Source organism: Rhinolophus sinicus, linkage group LG18, assembly GCF_036562045.2.
Source record: "Rhinolophus sinicus isolate RSC01 linkage group LG18, ASM3656204v1, whole genome shotgun sequence".
In the NCBI taxonomy this organism is placed as follows: domain Eukaryota; kingdom Metazoa; phylum Chordata; class Mammalia; order Chiroptera; family Rhinolophidae; genus Rhinolophus; species Rhinolophus sinicus.
In genome coordinates this window covers 9,648,919-9,666,348 of record NC_133767.1, presented here as the reverse complement: position 1 = coordinate 9,666,348, position 17,430 = coordinate 9,648,919, and positions in this window count along the sequence as shown.

Genomic DNA, 17,430 nt, shown 5'->3' with positions numbered 1-17,430 from the left:
CAAAACAGGTAACCATTCTGGGCCTCACTTTCCCCATCTGTCAAATGGCTGGTTTGGACAAGAAACTTTTTCTTTACAAGTATTTCTGCAAAATACTTCATTGCAGACACACTTTTACATAAAATTGCATTGTATATACAGATTCAAGAGGAAGTGCTCCAGTCAAAGCAAAGTTGCTTCTCTTTTTCTCATTTTTCCCCACCTCCCTGGGACCCCTAAGTCACTCTATAGAACGTCAGGGCTTAACGGAATATACTTTGAAATTCACAAAATTGGGTACTTTCTAAGGACCCTTCCAGATTGAATAGGCCATTGTTCTGGGCTGATCTGCTCCTGAAACAATTCACTTAGGCTATGAAAATGCTCAAACAGCTTTGCTTGGTCTTTTCTTCCATGTTGATGCCAGTGGTGGTGGTACTGGTGCTGGTGGTGGGGATGGTGTGTGTGTATGGGGTCTTCTTGACAAATGCCAGATTCCCAAAACATCATTACTACGGCTTACCACTGGGTACACACCTCCCTCCCCCACCCCGCTGAGATAAAAAATGTACAATTGAGTCTTGGGAGCTGTTTCAAAGTTCCAAATGAGAATTATCAACCAAATATCTATCTTCAGAAATTTGGAAGCTTTAGCCCTGCTTGCCAAAACTGATTGATTAGTGTTTATCAATCTCATATTCCAGTAAATTTTAGAGCGGGATCTTTTCCAAATGAACCAATACAAAAGCAGTCTTCCAATAGGTGGATTATGAGTCCTCTGCTATAAAAATAAATTAATGAAAGAACTAAATAAATGCTTTGGGAAAGGAAAGTTCTGGCTAATTCACTTCATTTTTTATTTTTTTGTCTTTCTTGGTGCTAAAAAAAAAATAGAGCACTTTTATTTTTAAGTTGAAGATCTTTGTAAAATGTCTGGAGCCGTTTTCTCTCTGAGTAACACCCATTTAAAGTGTTTTCATCCTAAATCTTTTTTGTAGTTTACAGAGTACTACAGATTTCACAAAGCACTTTTTAGTTTGTAAACATATTTTACAATCGCTTTTACAGTTTATAAGGTACTGTACCTTTTCACGGTACTTGAAAGTGTACAAACCCTTTCATGGTTTACACCTCCTTTTGTGTAAGCCACTTTATCATTTCAAAAGTATTTGGCACTTTATAAAGCCCTCTTATCATTACCACGTACTTTGTAGCTTTTCAGATGCCTTGCAATTTGTAAAATGATTCCAAGCCCATAACCACATTTAGTTTTAGCAGACGCAAGTGACATGATTGCATCTTCCTTTGATAATTATAAGGATCGTGCTGGGAGTGAGAACCATAATTGCAAACTTGCCTTTCCTGCACGGACACCAAGTGCCACATAGATGCTTGTTATTGTCTGATGGATTAAGGATATTGTTGCTCTAGGTGATACAAATGATAAAGGCCTAGAAGTTTGGTCTTGATCAGTGGTTCCCCATGGGGGGGGGCGATTTTATCCCCCCAGGGACAGTTGGCAATAGGTGGAGACATATTTAGTTGTCACAACTGGGGGAAGGGATTCCCCTGGCAACGAGTCTTGATAAAGGTCAAACCATGGGATCATTTCATGCTATTTATCTCTTGCATTAGAAGGATGCTTTGAGTTGCAAGTAACAGAAAGCAGACTGAAACTGGGTCAAACATTGTCATCTCCCCTCACTGGGAGTCAAGAAGAAGGTCAGGTGATTCAGACGCTGACCCATGTCACTGAGGACCCCGATTTCCCCCTTTTCTCCATTCTATTCATTCTCAGTTCTTCCTCAGGCTGAGTCATGGCTGTCAGCAGCTACTGGGGCAACCTGCCTTTGTTCATGTTTAAAGACAAAGAAAAGGACTTTTCTTTCCCAGCATGCCAGAGAGAGCCTCTGTGTGCAAATAAATACCCACATCATACAGTGACTTGCTTAATTGGGCAATGTAGACATTAGTACCAAGGACAGAGCTTTTTATATAGCTGGTTCTCATTAAATGTTCTCTCTGCACCTCCATCCTTTCTTGGGCACTAACTTTTGGCTGACGACTAGTGCTTCGGTGAGAACAAAAATATAATAAAATCACTTGTTGGTCCCGTTGGAAATGGTTCCTGAGTAGATTTATGCACAGCAATTCACACTGTTTCTCAGCCTGGAATTCTGAACTGTAAATCCTTCCCCAATACATTACACATGCACAAGCACACATACTTCTTGCAAATTAAAAGTCATATATATCATGCCCAAAATTTCTGGCACAGCCGCAGCTTTCAGAGCCTTAGGTGAGCTCGTGTCTACCATAGTGACGTGTCATTGTCCAGGGAGGTTACAAAGCCCGGAACTCAATGACTAATCAACCAGCCATCAGATATTCCGGGCAAGGCTTGCTCTTACTTGTCTAAAAGTTCTTATCTGCAGGAAGGACCTTACCTAGGGACATATAGCTGAGTCCAGCGGCCTACATTAAAGGTGAAAAACGATTGGTATTGTAGAATCCTCATGACCAATCAGATGCTCTCAATTTCTTATTTAACCGTTTTCACATTTGCTTAGTTTCAGAGGTTAGTCATCAGGCCATATCTATGATATGAAATGGGGCCACTGGATCCTCGCCAGCAAAAGCCTTCACTGGTTCTCAGTTCCCGGTAGGACAACTCAGACCCCTTAGCCTGACTTTCACAGGCTGGCCCTCAGTACCTTGCTTTTCAGCATTCTCTCTCCAATTACTATTTCCCTAAAAGTATCATCTGCTCCAGCCAGATTGATTGCTTCGTTATATTTCAAATAAACTTTATGTGTTTCTGAGTGATAGAGCCTGGGATATTAAAAAGCAACAGATTTGGGTCTTAATTGTGACGCTATCACAGACAGGCCACACGACCATGGAAAAACTGCATGTGTAGTGAGATTCAGTTTTCTCCTCCAAAAAGTGATGATAATATCACCTGGTGGGATAGATGGGAGTATTAAATAAGATAATTATTTAATGTGCTTAGCTCAGTGCCTGCTCTGTAGAAGGTGTTTAATAAAGTTATTGTTTTTTCTTTACTTTCTTACCTGCCCATGTTGACCTTCCTTGTACATTTATATTGCTGTGTTATTTTAAAGAAGGTGCCATTTATTTCGCTGTAAAACACGCAAAGTCTACAATATATCCCATTCTGTATCCTCCTAGCTCGTTGTATTTCTCCTCCAGCACTGAGCACACTGTAAATGTACACTACTTTGTGGGATTAATTGTGTAGTATTTGCTCCCCTCGGTAGATGACAAGTCACTTAGGAGCAGAGAAGGTGTCTGTCTCGCTCCCTTAGATTGCACCTTTGTATTCCTCATGCCCAGAACAGTTTCTGACACATCATACGCGCTAAGTAACTACTGAATGAATGAATGATCGAATGGACAGTCAAGGTGAATTGGTTTCTCCATAGTACCAGACACTGTGCTAAGTTCTTTGTATATGTAATCTCACAGCAACCTACCATCCTAAGTATTATTTCCTCGTGAAGAGATTGGGATGTAGGGGGATCAAAAGTGAGGAAATCGCACATCTTGGAAGGAGCAGAGTCGGGATATGAATTTTTTGCTATCTGACTCCAAGCCCAACCTAACCATCTATCATGACACCTTCTCTCCAAAGATGGCAGGCAGTGGAAGATAGTAATGGATTCAGTGCTTGGGTGATTTGAGTGTTGGGTGATTTTGCTTTAAGTTAGTGTGCGTTGCCCAAACAGGATTCAGAAAACGTGATTTCCTTTTCTTCTTTTCAACAGCATTTCTAGTCATGACGTACTTTGATCTTCACATGAGACTGTGTTCTGTCGATGAAAAAAAACGAGACATGGCAGGAGTAAGTGATTTGCTCAAGGTCACTCATGCAGTCAGTCATGTGGAAACGCACAGCAGGAGATGCCTAGAACCATCAATGGAGTAATCACACCCGGTCACTGCAGTCAGCCAGGCCTCCCCTCCCACGTCCCTCTAAGGAAGAGCCTGGTGCTAAGGAAAAAGTCATAGCCCTGGAGTCAGGGGGCCTGAATTCTGGAGGCAGCCATGTCCCATGGACCTGTGCTCATGGTCCCTATTTGCTGAGTTTTGATTTTCCATCTGAACCAGGAGAAGATTAGCGTAGATGTTTTCTAAAAGCTCCAGTGGATGTATTCATTGAACAGATATTTATTGAGGGCCTACTGAGGCCATGTCTGTCTTCCTCACCTCTGTATTCTTTGTCCCTAGAACAGTTTCTGATACACAGTAAATGGCAAATAGTTATCGAGTGAATGGAGGATTGTGAATAAATGTGATAAGATGAGACAATGAGCAACACCTCGTCGGTCCCTGCCCTTGACTTGGCAGAAATAAATAAGTCACCTGCTAATGATCTGACAAGCTGCTGAATACTTTAATGAGTGTGCTGGTAATTCAGTTGGGGATATAAGGGGGCCTTCTTGAAAGAGGTGACCTCTCATTGCTGACACCATAAGGATGTGTAAGGGTAAGCAGGGAAGGGAGGTTTATGTGGGCAGAGCTGAGAGGTGGAGAAGAAATCAGAAGGTTTGGTTGATGCGGACGGAAGGAAAAGTTTAGGGGAACAAAATGTAGTTCACTTGGGCCTGGAGTTTAAAGTTCAGGTGGGGCAGGGGAGACATGTCTGGTGAGGCAGGCAGAGGAAGGAAAAAGGGTAAACCATCTTAAAAGGCTAGGGTGTTAGTCTGAGGTTTGTGGGAAGCCATGGACAGATCCTAAATAGGGAGAGTGTTAAAGAGATCTGTGTATGCAGTTCTTTAGGGAAGGGGTTGTAGAAGCAGGAAGACCAGTTTGATGCTGCTGATGGGGTCTAGGAGAATGTATGTGTGTCTGCGGATATTCAAAGAGAAGAGAATGAAATAAGGGACTAGAGTGGGCCTTTGGCCTCCCGTACTCACCTGCTGTCCTCAAAAGCTTATAGAACCCTGGGGACATGAGCAGAGAGGACGGGTGTGGGGCCGGAAGCAGAGCTAATACTCTGGTCACTCTATTCCTACCTACACAAGTGGGAAAAAGAGCACCTGTGAGAGGCAGGTGATTCTGCAAAGCCTGAGGTCCCTCTTCTTTCCCACCCACCTGAACTGAGCTTTGGCCGGCATGGGGCCCACCTGCTGCCAGCAGGGCTTCATCCTGTGCTGTCACCTGCAGGCTCCACGGCTCCCCTTGTCCTCACACTCAGTGCTGGACTGACCCTGCTCATCCCCATCGTGTAACGGTCACACCCATCAGCATGGCTGCTCTCACCGGTTCCTTAAGGAGAGTCGTGGCTGCTTATTTCCTTGACGCCTCCAGTTCGAAGGCAAACCCTCTGTAAGTAGAGATGCTTCCCAGGGATTGGCTTTGGCTCTTCTTCATCATTAGTTGGGAAGCAGAAGACCCCACAGCTTTTTTAATACTGAGCAGAGAGAGTAGTACACACAGGCAAGAGTCCTGCAGTGGCAGGTGAGACGCTTGGTGTACCTGTGACCTTGAGAAAGTAGGTCAAGCCTCATCCATTCTGTGGAGAGAGAAAAGGAAATAGCATTTACTGAGCCCTCGTATGTGGCCAGTGCTAGCTTCCTTCCTCTGTACGCTCATTGCATCTTGAACACATTCCTGTTGCAGAGTTCGTTCACTCATTCATTCATTCATTCATTCATTCATTCATTCATTCCTTCGTTCATTTGTTCTTCATTTACTAGACGTTCAAGATCAGTTGTCCTGTGGTTGCCTGACTCTTCCATCAGTCCACAAACACTTTCAAGGACAGGACCATTTTTAAAAAATGAATCATTGTTATTTCTGACACAAAGGCTAGCACATAGTAGGTCCTTAATGTACAGTGACTAGATGACTATGATGCTGCCAGTTGTTTTGCCTTAGACTCCCACAGCCTGGATTCAAACAGAAACTGCTCCCTTTTAGCTCTGGGACTTTGAATAAGTCCTCTGAGCCTCAGTTTCCTCCTCTGTGAAAAAGACGGATGTGAATGGTACCTACTCATGTGTCCATGAAAAATGTACAAATTGATAGAGAGCAGGAGGGATATTTTAGCATTAGAACGCATGAGCTCAGGCTGTGAGAGGCGGTCAAATCTAAGGAGGTGAAACCTGCTTTGCTAGTAGAATCTGCACGGTGAAGCCTCTGAAAGACCGATTATACGCTCATCGAGGATTGTAGAAGCCATTCTTAGGAAGGACCTTCTCCCGGGAGTGAAGGTCCTGTGGCTTTGGTATGTCATGCATGGATAAGTTAAAGAAGAAGAAAGAGAAAGAGGTACATGGGACACCTCTTGAAGGCTGATTCTCTGTGGGCTCCAAGGAGCTTTAAGAAATATCGTGACACCCCGCACAGAGTCAGTCTTTGGGTTTCACATACATTTATAATCGGCTGTTGGTTTGACTGTTTCTTCCTGTTCTGGAAGTTGCTATTCGTGTAAAACATCTAAGACTGTGTCTGGCCACACGGTTATTGTTGTCCTTGGAGTATTCAGCTGTGATGAGCATCTCAATGGACCCTTTCAGTGCAAACACACGTTAAGCAACTCAAAGACACCCCTCCCCCATCTTGGGATAACTAGATACCTAAGCCCTTCTTAAGGAATGCCATTGGGATTGTTCGTAGGAAAATAGACAGACATGACCTAAGTATTTTCAGGAACACACTGGATTAGCTTCTCCAGGAAACAGAACCCATAGTATGTATATATGGAGATGGATAAGAGGCGATTTACAATAGGAATTGGCTCACACGAATATGGAGGCTTAGAAGTCCCACAATTTGCTGTCTGCAAACTAGAGAACCAGGAAAGCTGGTGGTATATTCAGTCTGAGTCTGAAGACCCAAGAATAGGTGCGCCAGTGCCTGAGACCAGGAGGAGATGGGTGTCTCAGCTTCAGCAGGGAGAGCAAACTCCCCCGTCTTCCTCGTTTTCCTTCTAGCCAGGTTTCCAATGGATTGGATGATGAGGACTGGTGAGGACCATCTTCTTTTCTTGGTCAACCAATTAAAATCCCAATGTCTTTGAGGAGAAACACCCTCACAGATACACCCAGGTCTCTGGGCATTCCTAGCCCAGTCAAGTGGACACATAAAACGAACCACCATGCTCACGTTTTGCAAAGGGAAATCCATTGTCAAGTTGGGATGGGGACCAGGGAGGGCAAGAACGTGATCACACAGTGAAAAATAAGGAAAAGTCAGGCCTTCCCACTTCACGTTAGCCCCTTGGAAGAACACCCACGTCCCTTCTGGGGCATCTTTCATTGTTATTTTAAATGATGTACACACAGCAACGTCAAAGCAGAGAGAAACTTCTCTGTGGCTGACACATTTCACAGGGAGAAATGGATTTTAAAACTGTTTTCAACTAACAAATTGACAGTCTTAGCCTTCCCTCACCCAGGACTCACTCCCTGGAGTGAAGCACACGGAGGACGTGGATGAGGGTTGATAAAATCTAATCCTCTGCTTACAGAATTTGAGAGAGAGTTTTTCTAATCACCCACTAGAGGGTTCCCCCTCCTGACCCAATTTCCTCCTAAATCACATACGAGAGGTCAGAAAAGGGGGCGATAAGCTGTCCACCATGAGGTGGGTTGAAAAGGCCCGATTTCATTCCATCAGAGCAGTGTCAGAGTTTATAAACGGTCGTGTCTGTCTTTACCAAAAGGGATAAAATCTACTGTCTCACAAGAAACTGCATGTTTTCAACTTACATTTATCATCTTTAATATTCCTGAAGAGTGGGAGAGAGATAGAGACGGAGAGAGATAGAGACAGAGAAAGGTGGGAGTAAAGGCAGGGAATAGGCGGGAGCAGTGGGTAAGGAAACTAACAGGCATGAAACAAGGACAGCTGTTCCTTTTGCAAAGCAGGAAAAATGGCAGGAAAAGGGAAAGGTGGAGGTTTTTGTTTTAATTTTCTTTTAATTAAAGTTTATTGGGGTGACAATTGTTAGTAAAGTTACATAGGTTTCAGGTGTACAATTCTGTATTACATCATCTATTAATATATATCCATTGTGTGTTCACCACCCAGAGTCAGTTCTCCTTCCATCACCATATATTTGATCCCCTTTACCCTCACCTACCACCCCCCACCCACCCCCCTTACCCTCTGGTAACCACTAGACTATTGTATGTGTCTATGAGTTTTTGTTTCTTCATTTGTTTGTCTTGTTCTTTTGTTGTTTTCAGTTTTATAGCCCACATATCAGTGAAATCATATGGGTCTCTACTTATTCTGTCTGATTTATTTACCTGAGCATAATAATCTCATATATACACAATGGAATACTATTTTGCCATAAGAAAAGATGAAATAATGCCATTTGCAACAACATGGCTGGATCTTGAGATGTATTATGCTAAACGTGGAGTTTAAGAGAGCAGACTTTGGTGTCTAACTGTGTGGGTTGAAGTTCAGACTTTGCCACGAGGTGAATTTAGGCGAGTTGCGTCATCTCTCTGAAGTTTATCTTGGAAATGGGAGTAATGAGAGGATGAATATAACTTTGTGGAGTTTTCTGAGAATTACACAAGTCAATGCCATCAAGCATTGCCTGGCACACAGGAAGCACTTGTTCGAGATTGCCTTGGTTGTACAAAGCCCACTGAGGGAGCTTCACTAAACCCCATTGTCATCAAGAATTAGGGGCTCCCATGGACACAGAACTGAAGGGGCAGGAAGTGCCACCATGTTTTACTGAGAACTACTGACTCTGGGAACTGGATCTCTGTCTCTCTGTCTCTCTGTCTCTCTGTCTCTCTGTCTCTCTCTCTCTCTCTCTCTCTCTCTCTCTCTCTCTCTCTCCCCATCATAATTATTTTCATATGTATTTCGTCTGCTTTATTCTCCTTTCTAGAAAATGGGCTGTTTCTCTTCCTGAGCAAGTAAACAACCCATCATGATGGTCTTGAAATGGCCCCCACCGCCACCTGACTAGGTCGGGTGTCTCATCCCAAATTTCCAAGACCAAAATCTGATTGGCTCAGCTGAGGTTAGCTGAACCCCAATCTCAAATTCCAGAAAAAAAGAAAAAGAAAAAACATTGAGGATTGAGGGGTATGGTTATACTTAGAGCTCCGGTTGTGGCTCAGACTCCTTAGCGTCCTAACAGGCTCGATGGAAGTAGAACAGCACGGTCGTCAACCTCAAAAGCTCTGAAATCAGACTCCCTGGGTTCGAGTCCCAGCTTTACCATTTCCTCAACACACATCCTCGTCAAACTAACTTAATTTCTCTGTGCCGCAATTTCTTCATGTATAAAAGACTGACGATAGAAATTCCTACCCCCAGCTTGTTCTTCTGATTAAATGGGACATTTAAGGCACATAAGAAGCACTCAGTAGGAAGCATTTAATCACTGCTCTTATTTTTCTTGTTACTGTGAAAACAATGTGGCCAGGAAAGGCAACTGTGCAGAATAAGGGACAACGCAACATTTTGGTCTCATTGCAAAGCGACTCTGCATCAGTTTCGAAGCCAATCTCTCCATCCTCCTGGGCAGGGTTTCGATTTTTGTCTGTGCTAAATCTGAGTTTCCTGTTGATGTACACCCAGAATGCCTTTTCCCCTCGGGGGGCACATGCGGAGTGGGGAAACATCCTTAATCTGTGCTAACCACATGCAGCTCGATGCCACCACCTCCTTCCTCCCCGCCCCCTCCGTCCCCAACTGCTTTCTCCTGCTGTGGTGTGTATGTCAGTGGTGGGAGGTGATGGAAAATCAGGAGAGATGGAGCCGATTAGACAGAATTGCAGGCGGGTGAGGTTTGCCAATTATGTTTTGTTTCTCTCTCCTTTCTCTGTGACTTTAGGATATACTGATTCTTTCCGGCACGCCTCTGGTTCTGTGCCCATAAAATAAGTTTAATGGCTGAATTTTCTTTAAGATAATCAGAGGCGGTATAATTTATGCATATGAAGAGTATTGTAGCCAGATGTAATTCTGCTGCAAGTTGTGGCATTACAGTTAGAAATGACTCTGCTGGCTGTGTTTTGTAGAATTTGCAATTTATTTAACAGTTGACTGAGCAGTGACCCCAGATAAAATAACCATAATCAGAGTAGTTTAAAAAAAAAAAGATGCAACAGCAAAGGTAGGAGTGGGCTTTGGAGAAAGGCTTGGCTTGGTGCTGATGGGAGAGAAAAGCAGGTGGCGAGGATTGCAAGGCAGGTGAATACTCTCGAGTTAGTGCAAATGGCAGAGGGATCTTGGATGGAGGGAGGCGGTTGGCATCTTTGATTTGGAAATCTTTCCCCCACCCCTGGGCTTTCTGTTTGGAGGTTCATCTCCCTTTGGTTGTAAAGCAATAGATAATTGTTTGCGTTTTTCCTGGAAGCTGTGATGTTTCTTGTTCTCGGTGTCCCAGGGTTGTACGGAAAAGGTCTAGAGGACACTTGAAAAAGGGGGTCCTAGCGGGGTAAGTCTGTGGTTTCTGTGAAGAGCAACCCCAACCTTTCCTAAAACCTGATGCTTCATAGCTGGGTTCATTCCATTAGGGGAGAGGAAGACCCCCTTCTCTACACACCAAGACTGCCTCGGCCGACCTCATGCGTCTGTCCCCACTCCCAAGTCTTTAAAAATGGAAGCATGCTTGGAGGAGTCCAGGATACACGATGGACCTTACTTCACTGGGGGATGCTGTCAATGTCCATGCATCCAGGCTGCATCCCTTTACCCTGCCCGTGTCTGGCCCGTTGGAGTGGATTGGCCATCTTGTTATGCTTCCTTCCTCCTGAGTCCATAGGGCCGGCAAGCGCTGAGGACCTAATCATGCCGGAGACATGCCTACTGTCCAACCCAGTCTCCACCATGGAGATCTGTGCAGCTGTTGATCAAGATAAGTCTCATTCTCTGTTTCTCACATGTCCTGCTCCCTCATGGGAATGATTGGGTGACGGGTTATTAGGTAAAGAAACATGTTTGGTCCCTGGCCATGAAGTTGTTAACATAACCATCCACTTCTCAACCTGCAGCCTTAATGTATGCCACATTGTCGTTCGTAATCTGACCAGGTCCCTCCTTTGTTTGAATCCTGAAGAGGCCTCCCTCACTCTTAGGATCAAGTTAAAAATATTTCAGCCTGGCATTCGAGATCTTCTGTGATCTGGCTCTGGCTTTCAATCCACTTTTGATTCCTGGAGAACTCTGTCCTACGATGTCCTCTTCCAAGGACACACTACATTTCAGCAATCCCAAAGTTCTCGGTCTTGTTCACCTTTCTAAACTTTTTTCACCTAGAGAATGTCTACTCATTGCTCAAAGCTCGGCTCAGCTCTCCGCCACCCTAGGAAAGCATTCTTTACCCCAGGAGGAGCTGTGCCCCTCCACACTGCTTCTTTCATGAGAGGCATGTTCATATCTGTTATAGCTTTGCTCCATTACCTTTGTTTCCAGAATGTGGCTGTGTACATAGGAGTAACTCAATGTATATTTATTAAATGAAGGCATAAATAAATGTTCTCTAGAAATTGTCATTGAGACGAATGCATAGGAGGAGGCAAGAGAGGGGAGGCAGGAAAGGAAGAGAGAAAACCGCACTCCAGGAATCACAGTACTTTGGAGAGGGTTGAAAATAAGTTTACCGGCTGGTACATAGTGTGTGTGTGTGTGTGTGTATTACTTGCCACTAGGCTAAGAACTGACCTGTATCAGTTCATTGAATCCGTATAATGATATACCACAATATGGCAATTATGATTTCCCCAATTTAACTGATGAGGAAACTCTGAAAAATTACATAGTCAGTAGGTATCACGCCTAAGAGTCAAACCTCTAGGTTCTGGAATTTGTACTTTTTTTTTTAAACCCTTTTGGTGTTTTAAATATATATTTTTAAAAATTCTAGAATATTTTATATATTCATAAAAGTACAGCGAATAGAATAATAAATACCCACCAAAAAATGTGGACAACTATTAACATATTTTTTTACGTTAGTTTTTGTGGTTTTGTAATGGTTATTCTTTTAATATATCATGACCATCTTTTTTATTAAATTTATTTTAATTTATAGAATAGTGTATGAATAATTCTTTTTAAAAAATTAATACGTTATAAGTGGTGTCCAATTGGCTACCACTTCTAATCCTGGTCTTCTCCCCTATGCGCTGAGGTAACTACTGTTTGAGTTTAGTGCATATCCTTCCAGATCTTTCTTTAAATACGTCTGCACACATTACGCACCCCCATAGTAAATGCACAGTGTTGTTTGTTGTTTGTGTCCATGTTCCTAAATAAATTGTGTCACACTGCAAGGATTGTTCTTAAACTTGGCATTGAATTTCTGAGATCTGTCTACACTTAGGAGCATATATTTGGTTTATTCCTTTTAACTGCTGAATTGCATTCTGTCACGTAGATGTGTCCATTCCAGTATTGATGGACCTTCAATTTTTTGCTGTTCGAATGACTCAGCTAGCTTCCGTATCCGGTCTTGCCTGCCTGTGAAAGTGGCTCCCTGGGGGAGACACCTACAGGAAGACAGGCTTCTGCCAAAGAAGCTTCCAACGTGATTATCCTCACTTAGATTTCTTTCAACAGTGTATGAAACTGCACTTTTCCCCACAGCATCACCAACACTTGATTTGGTCAGTGTTTTAAGTTTTCTTCTTGTTTTAGTTTGCATTTGGAAAGGTTCCTCCATTAGATAGTTGAGCAACATTTTTTAACCTCATAAGTTTAACATGTTAGTTTGTAAATTTAAGGTGTGCAGTGTGTTACTTTGATACATTTATATATTGTAATATGACTGCCATTGAAGCAATATTTATCACATTACATCATTATAGCACAATATTATTGTCTATATTCATTATACTCCATTTCAATTCCCTCCTCCCTCAAAGACAGTATCTTCAGCTTGTTTTGTTTAACCCTGCTTTCATCTTTTTTTTTTTTTTTTGCTTTTATATTTTCACTACGTGAGTATGTACTCATTAACAATAAATGGTATTTTTGAGTGCTTTACGTAAATGGAATCGTACTATATGCATTCCTTTCCAGCTTATTCACATTCATTCTTTGAATTAGTTTTTATTTTGGAATAATTTTACATTTGCAGAAAAGTTGAGAAGATAGTGTGGAGAGCAGCTGCATACCCGTCACCTGGGTCTCCCCAGTTATCACGTCACACCGCGGCATTACGTCTCACACCACAAGGCAAGGTCAACACCAAACCGACAACACTATTATCCAGTAACACTTCCTTACTCTCTGCCACTACAAACTCGTCTTTTATTTTCCATCTCATCTTTTCTTTTCCTTTTCAGTCGTTTCTCCGTGGATCATGTACGTCTTTAGGTATTTTCTATTGTGGTAAAATATATATAACATAAATTTGCCATTTTAATCATTTTACGTGTACAGTTCAGTGCCGGGATGTATGTTCACGTTGTGCACTCACTGCCACTACACAGATTTAATTCACTCCTTTTAATGGCTGCATAGGATGTCACTGTTAGAACGTAACGTATTTACTTACTCATTGGTGGAGAGTTAGGTTGATTCCAACTTTTCCCTGTGTCAAACAATGCTAACATCCAGCATCTTTTTACCTGATTCCAAATGGGTGTGATCAGGAGCTTCTCTAGAATGTGTTTCTAGAAGCACTAGATGTAGGGATGTAGCCAACGGCCATCTTCAAATATTTCAGGCATTGCTAAATCTATCTCTGAGTGCTGTGTAGTTTATATTCCTACCGGCAGCAAAGCCTATGTTTTCACACAGCCTTGCCATGACCTCTAATATTACCTTGCTACTCTGATGGGTAGGTATCTTGTTGTAATCTGCATTTTTCTGCTTAGAGAGCGGGATGAGCTCTATTTCACAAATTTACTGGCCACTCAGGATTCCTCCTGTGTGAATTGCCTCTTCTCATGTTGGGTTGTTCATCTTTTCTTATTGATCTGCAGGACTTCCTTTATATTCTGGAAACGAATCCACTTTTGGTTTTATGTCTTGAAAATATCTTCTCCCAACTGTGGCTTGTCTTTGAGCTTTCCTTTAGATATTGTATTTTTCACCCCTACAAAATACTTTAAAGATTTTCTTTTTGCTTATAGGCCTTTAATTCATTCAGAAGATAACTTTTTATATGGTGGGAAGGAGGAATCTAACTTTATTTGGCTTCTACACTGTTTTTACTATATGTCATTGATTCTGAGATGTACTTTCCACCCCCACATTTTACTATCTCTGAAATTGTGATGTGTTTTACTATCAGTGAAATACCGTAGCATTTTTTCCTCTCTTTATAGTATGTAAAATAGAATGTATCTTATAATCAGTGGCGTCTGAGATTCAATTAAAGCTAGAAATAGTCAAGGTTTATTTTAGTTCTTGATACCTAGTAGGACTAACCTTCGGTTTCCCTCATCCCAGCAATGAGTGGTCTTTTAAAATTGCATATGAGTATTAGAATCACTTTGTCAAATTCTGAAAATGACTTAGCTTTTTGTTTTTTTCCTTGATAGGAATTGCATATAGACTAGTTCTTTGGGGGGAAATAATCATGGTTAAGATATTTGCTTAGGACTAAGTTGGTGAAAAAGTTGAGGTGTCCAGGTTAAGTGACTGGGTCAAGTGACAAGGTGAACAGTTACACACCCAGATTTCTGTTTCCTTTTGCCCTTTCTTCGGTGGAATATCCCACTGGCTGGAGTAAGCCACCTCCTGGAACTGTGAGACCCCTGTCACTGATGGCATCCAAATTGTGGCTGAGCGGCCACCCGATGGAGGGAGGGTTCTTCACGGAGGGTGGAAAGTCAACGTTGGGGTCTTCTGCATGTAAAACTCCATGACTTCCGGGAAAGCTGAACCACGAGGCAGAGGCAAGATGCTCCTGCTTTATAAGGCTGCCTGGGGCCAGCTCTGAGCTCAGACGATAAGAAGGAAATCTGTCCACTTTTTCACTCACTTCTTGTGGCTCCTGTGGAGGCCACTGAATGTCCCAGTTCCTCTTCAGCCTGTGTCTCCTCTTCCCTCCGTCTCTTCTTCTCACCCCAAGTGTTAAAAGAGTTTAAAGTAGGAGCAGGCGAACAATAGCCAGCAGGCCAAAACTGTAGGCTGCCTGTTTTTGTAAATAAAATTTTATTGCAACGCAGTCTCCCCTTTTTGTTAACGTATTGTCTATGGCTGCTTTCAGGCCACACACCCAGAGCTGAAGGCATAAGTCCTGTAACGTCTAAATTGTTTACTATCTGACCTTTTATGGAAAAAAGAATGGCCACACCCTTTTCCAAAGGAAGTAAGCTTATTTGTTCCCTGGATTCCAAACCTTAGGGTTGCTTTTATGGTTGCATGCTGCTAATGGTATAGATTTTTCTTTTCTTTGAAAAGGTTAGATGGCTCACACCTCTGAACCGAAATATGAAAATGGAGGTGAGAGTGCAGACGCACTCAGGGAAAAACGGACCCCAGCAAAATATAATCACTTTCTTCTAGTTTGAGGCTGTCCAGGGGAAATTATCTTTGGAAGAGGTAACTGATGCAAAGGCTGAAAATAGAACGGTGAGAGAGAATGTCAGAAAAACTTTCTTGCAGAACGAATTTTCTCTTCCCCAGCTCCATGTGGAGTGGATGGCAGTGTGGTGTTATTACAGTCCTTTATTCGAAACTCCTTTAGGCCAACTAAGGGATCAGGTGACCATGGGGGCACTTCAAATTATTTGTGACCAAATGATTGGTTCTTGACAAGAACTCTCTCTTGGTTTCGAAATTTCTGACGGCCTTTCTCAGCTGCTCTTCTTGCATCAGTCTGCTTTATTTCCATCGCCTCATAACCATACTTTTATATATCACCTGACTGCTCTCCCCTAATGTGAGGAGCTTGAGAGTCAAGGATGACGGACCACGAACCTTTCCCTCCACTGTGGGTTATATGTGTTACACGTGGATACCTAGCAGTATGTGGGTCTCTTTTAGGTGGCACACCAATAGACTTAAAAAGGAATCAATCAATAAAAGACAGAAATGAAATTTTAAAATAACAGAAAATTGGAAAAAATAATCCTACCTTATTGAACCCAGATTTCTTGAGTAGTACTGCTTGGGTAAAGTCAACAACCCAGTAAAATAATAACAGCGGTAGTAGGCTGAATAATGCCCTCCCCACCTCTCAAATATGTCTTCATTCTAATCTCTGGAAACTGTGAATTTGTTCTTTTATGTGGCAAAAGGGACTTAGGAGATGCGATTCAGTTACGGATGCCGAGATGGGGAGATTATCCTGGATCGTCCGTGTTGGCCCGTTGTGATCACAAGGGTCCTTCTAAGAGACAGGAAGGAAATGTGATGATGGAACTGGAGGTGAGGCAGGGAGGGGGGTAGGGGTGAGGGTGGAGGGAGAGAGATTTGAAGATGCTACACTGCTGGCTTTGAAGGTGGAGGAAAGAGCCACACGCTAAGGAACACAGGTGCCTCTGGAAGCTGAAAAAGACAAAGAACTTGATTTTCCCTCACATCCTCTAGAAGGACCACGGCCCTGCCAGCACCTTGATTTCAGCCAAGTGAATCTCACGACAGACCTCTGACCCCCAGAACTGCCAGATGATAAGTTTGTACTGTTTTAAGCCACTAAGTTAGTGGTCATTGGTCAGAGCAGCCATAGGAAACGAATACAATGGGTAACACATAACAAGCACTTTCTGTGTTCCTGGCACTGTGTGGAGTGTGGCATCTGCTTTACAATCACCATCGCTTGACAGGTAAGGGCATTGTTATTTCCACTTTAGAATGAGGAGGCTGAAAGGCAGAGAGGGAAGTTACAGAGCTGTGATTCCATGCAGGTCTGTCTCACGCCCAAGTTTCTGTTTTCACCACAGGGCTATGGTGTAATAGGAAATCTCAGTCCATCCTGAGTGGTTGGCTCAAAACCTGACATTGACCTAGGGGCGGTCTCTCAGATATTTCCTCTGCTATTGACTCGTGTTCAAGAATGGATGATGGAAAGTTTGCAAGAACGGATGATGGATAATCAGATATCGTCCTAGATTGGATGACCTTTTACTATCCTTTTTTTTCTTGCCTGTAGTCTCTGTATCTACCTGGGCAGGAGGATGTGGATAAAGTGACATTTACACATTCATTCATCTCTATGAGACTTTGGCCTGATAGTTTCAGTTCCTCCAGATTTGTGGACACAGAGTTGCCACCTCTGTCCCTCTCTAGGACTTTGTACATCCAACACTGGCTTTCCCATTGGGAGAAAATGGCTTTAAAATTTCAGCCACAGAGTGTTCAATTTACAGGCAAAGAGCAAAGAGAAACCGACACAAATAAGCCCGTGACTGAGAACACTGGGTATCTCACAGAAATATATTTATTTTGTTAGTGTGATGGAGAATATTTGCATAGCAGCAAAAAGAACTTTTAACTCGTTTCCTTATCTTGCCTGCTTCCGTAGAGAATATTTTCTCCCTGAAG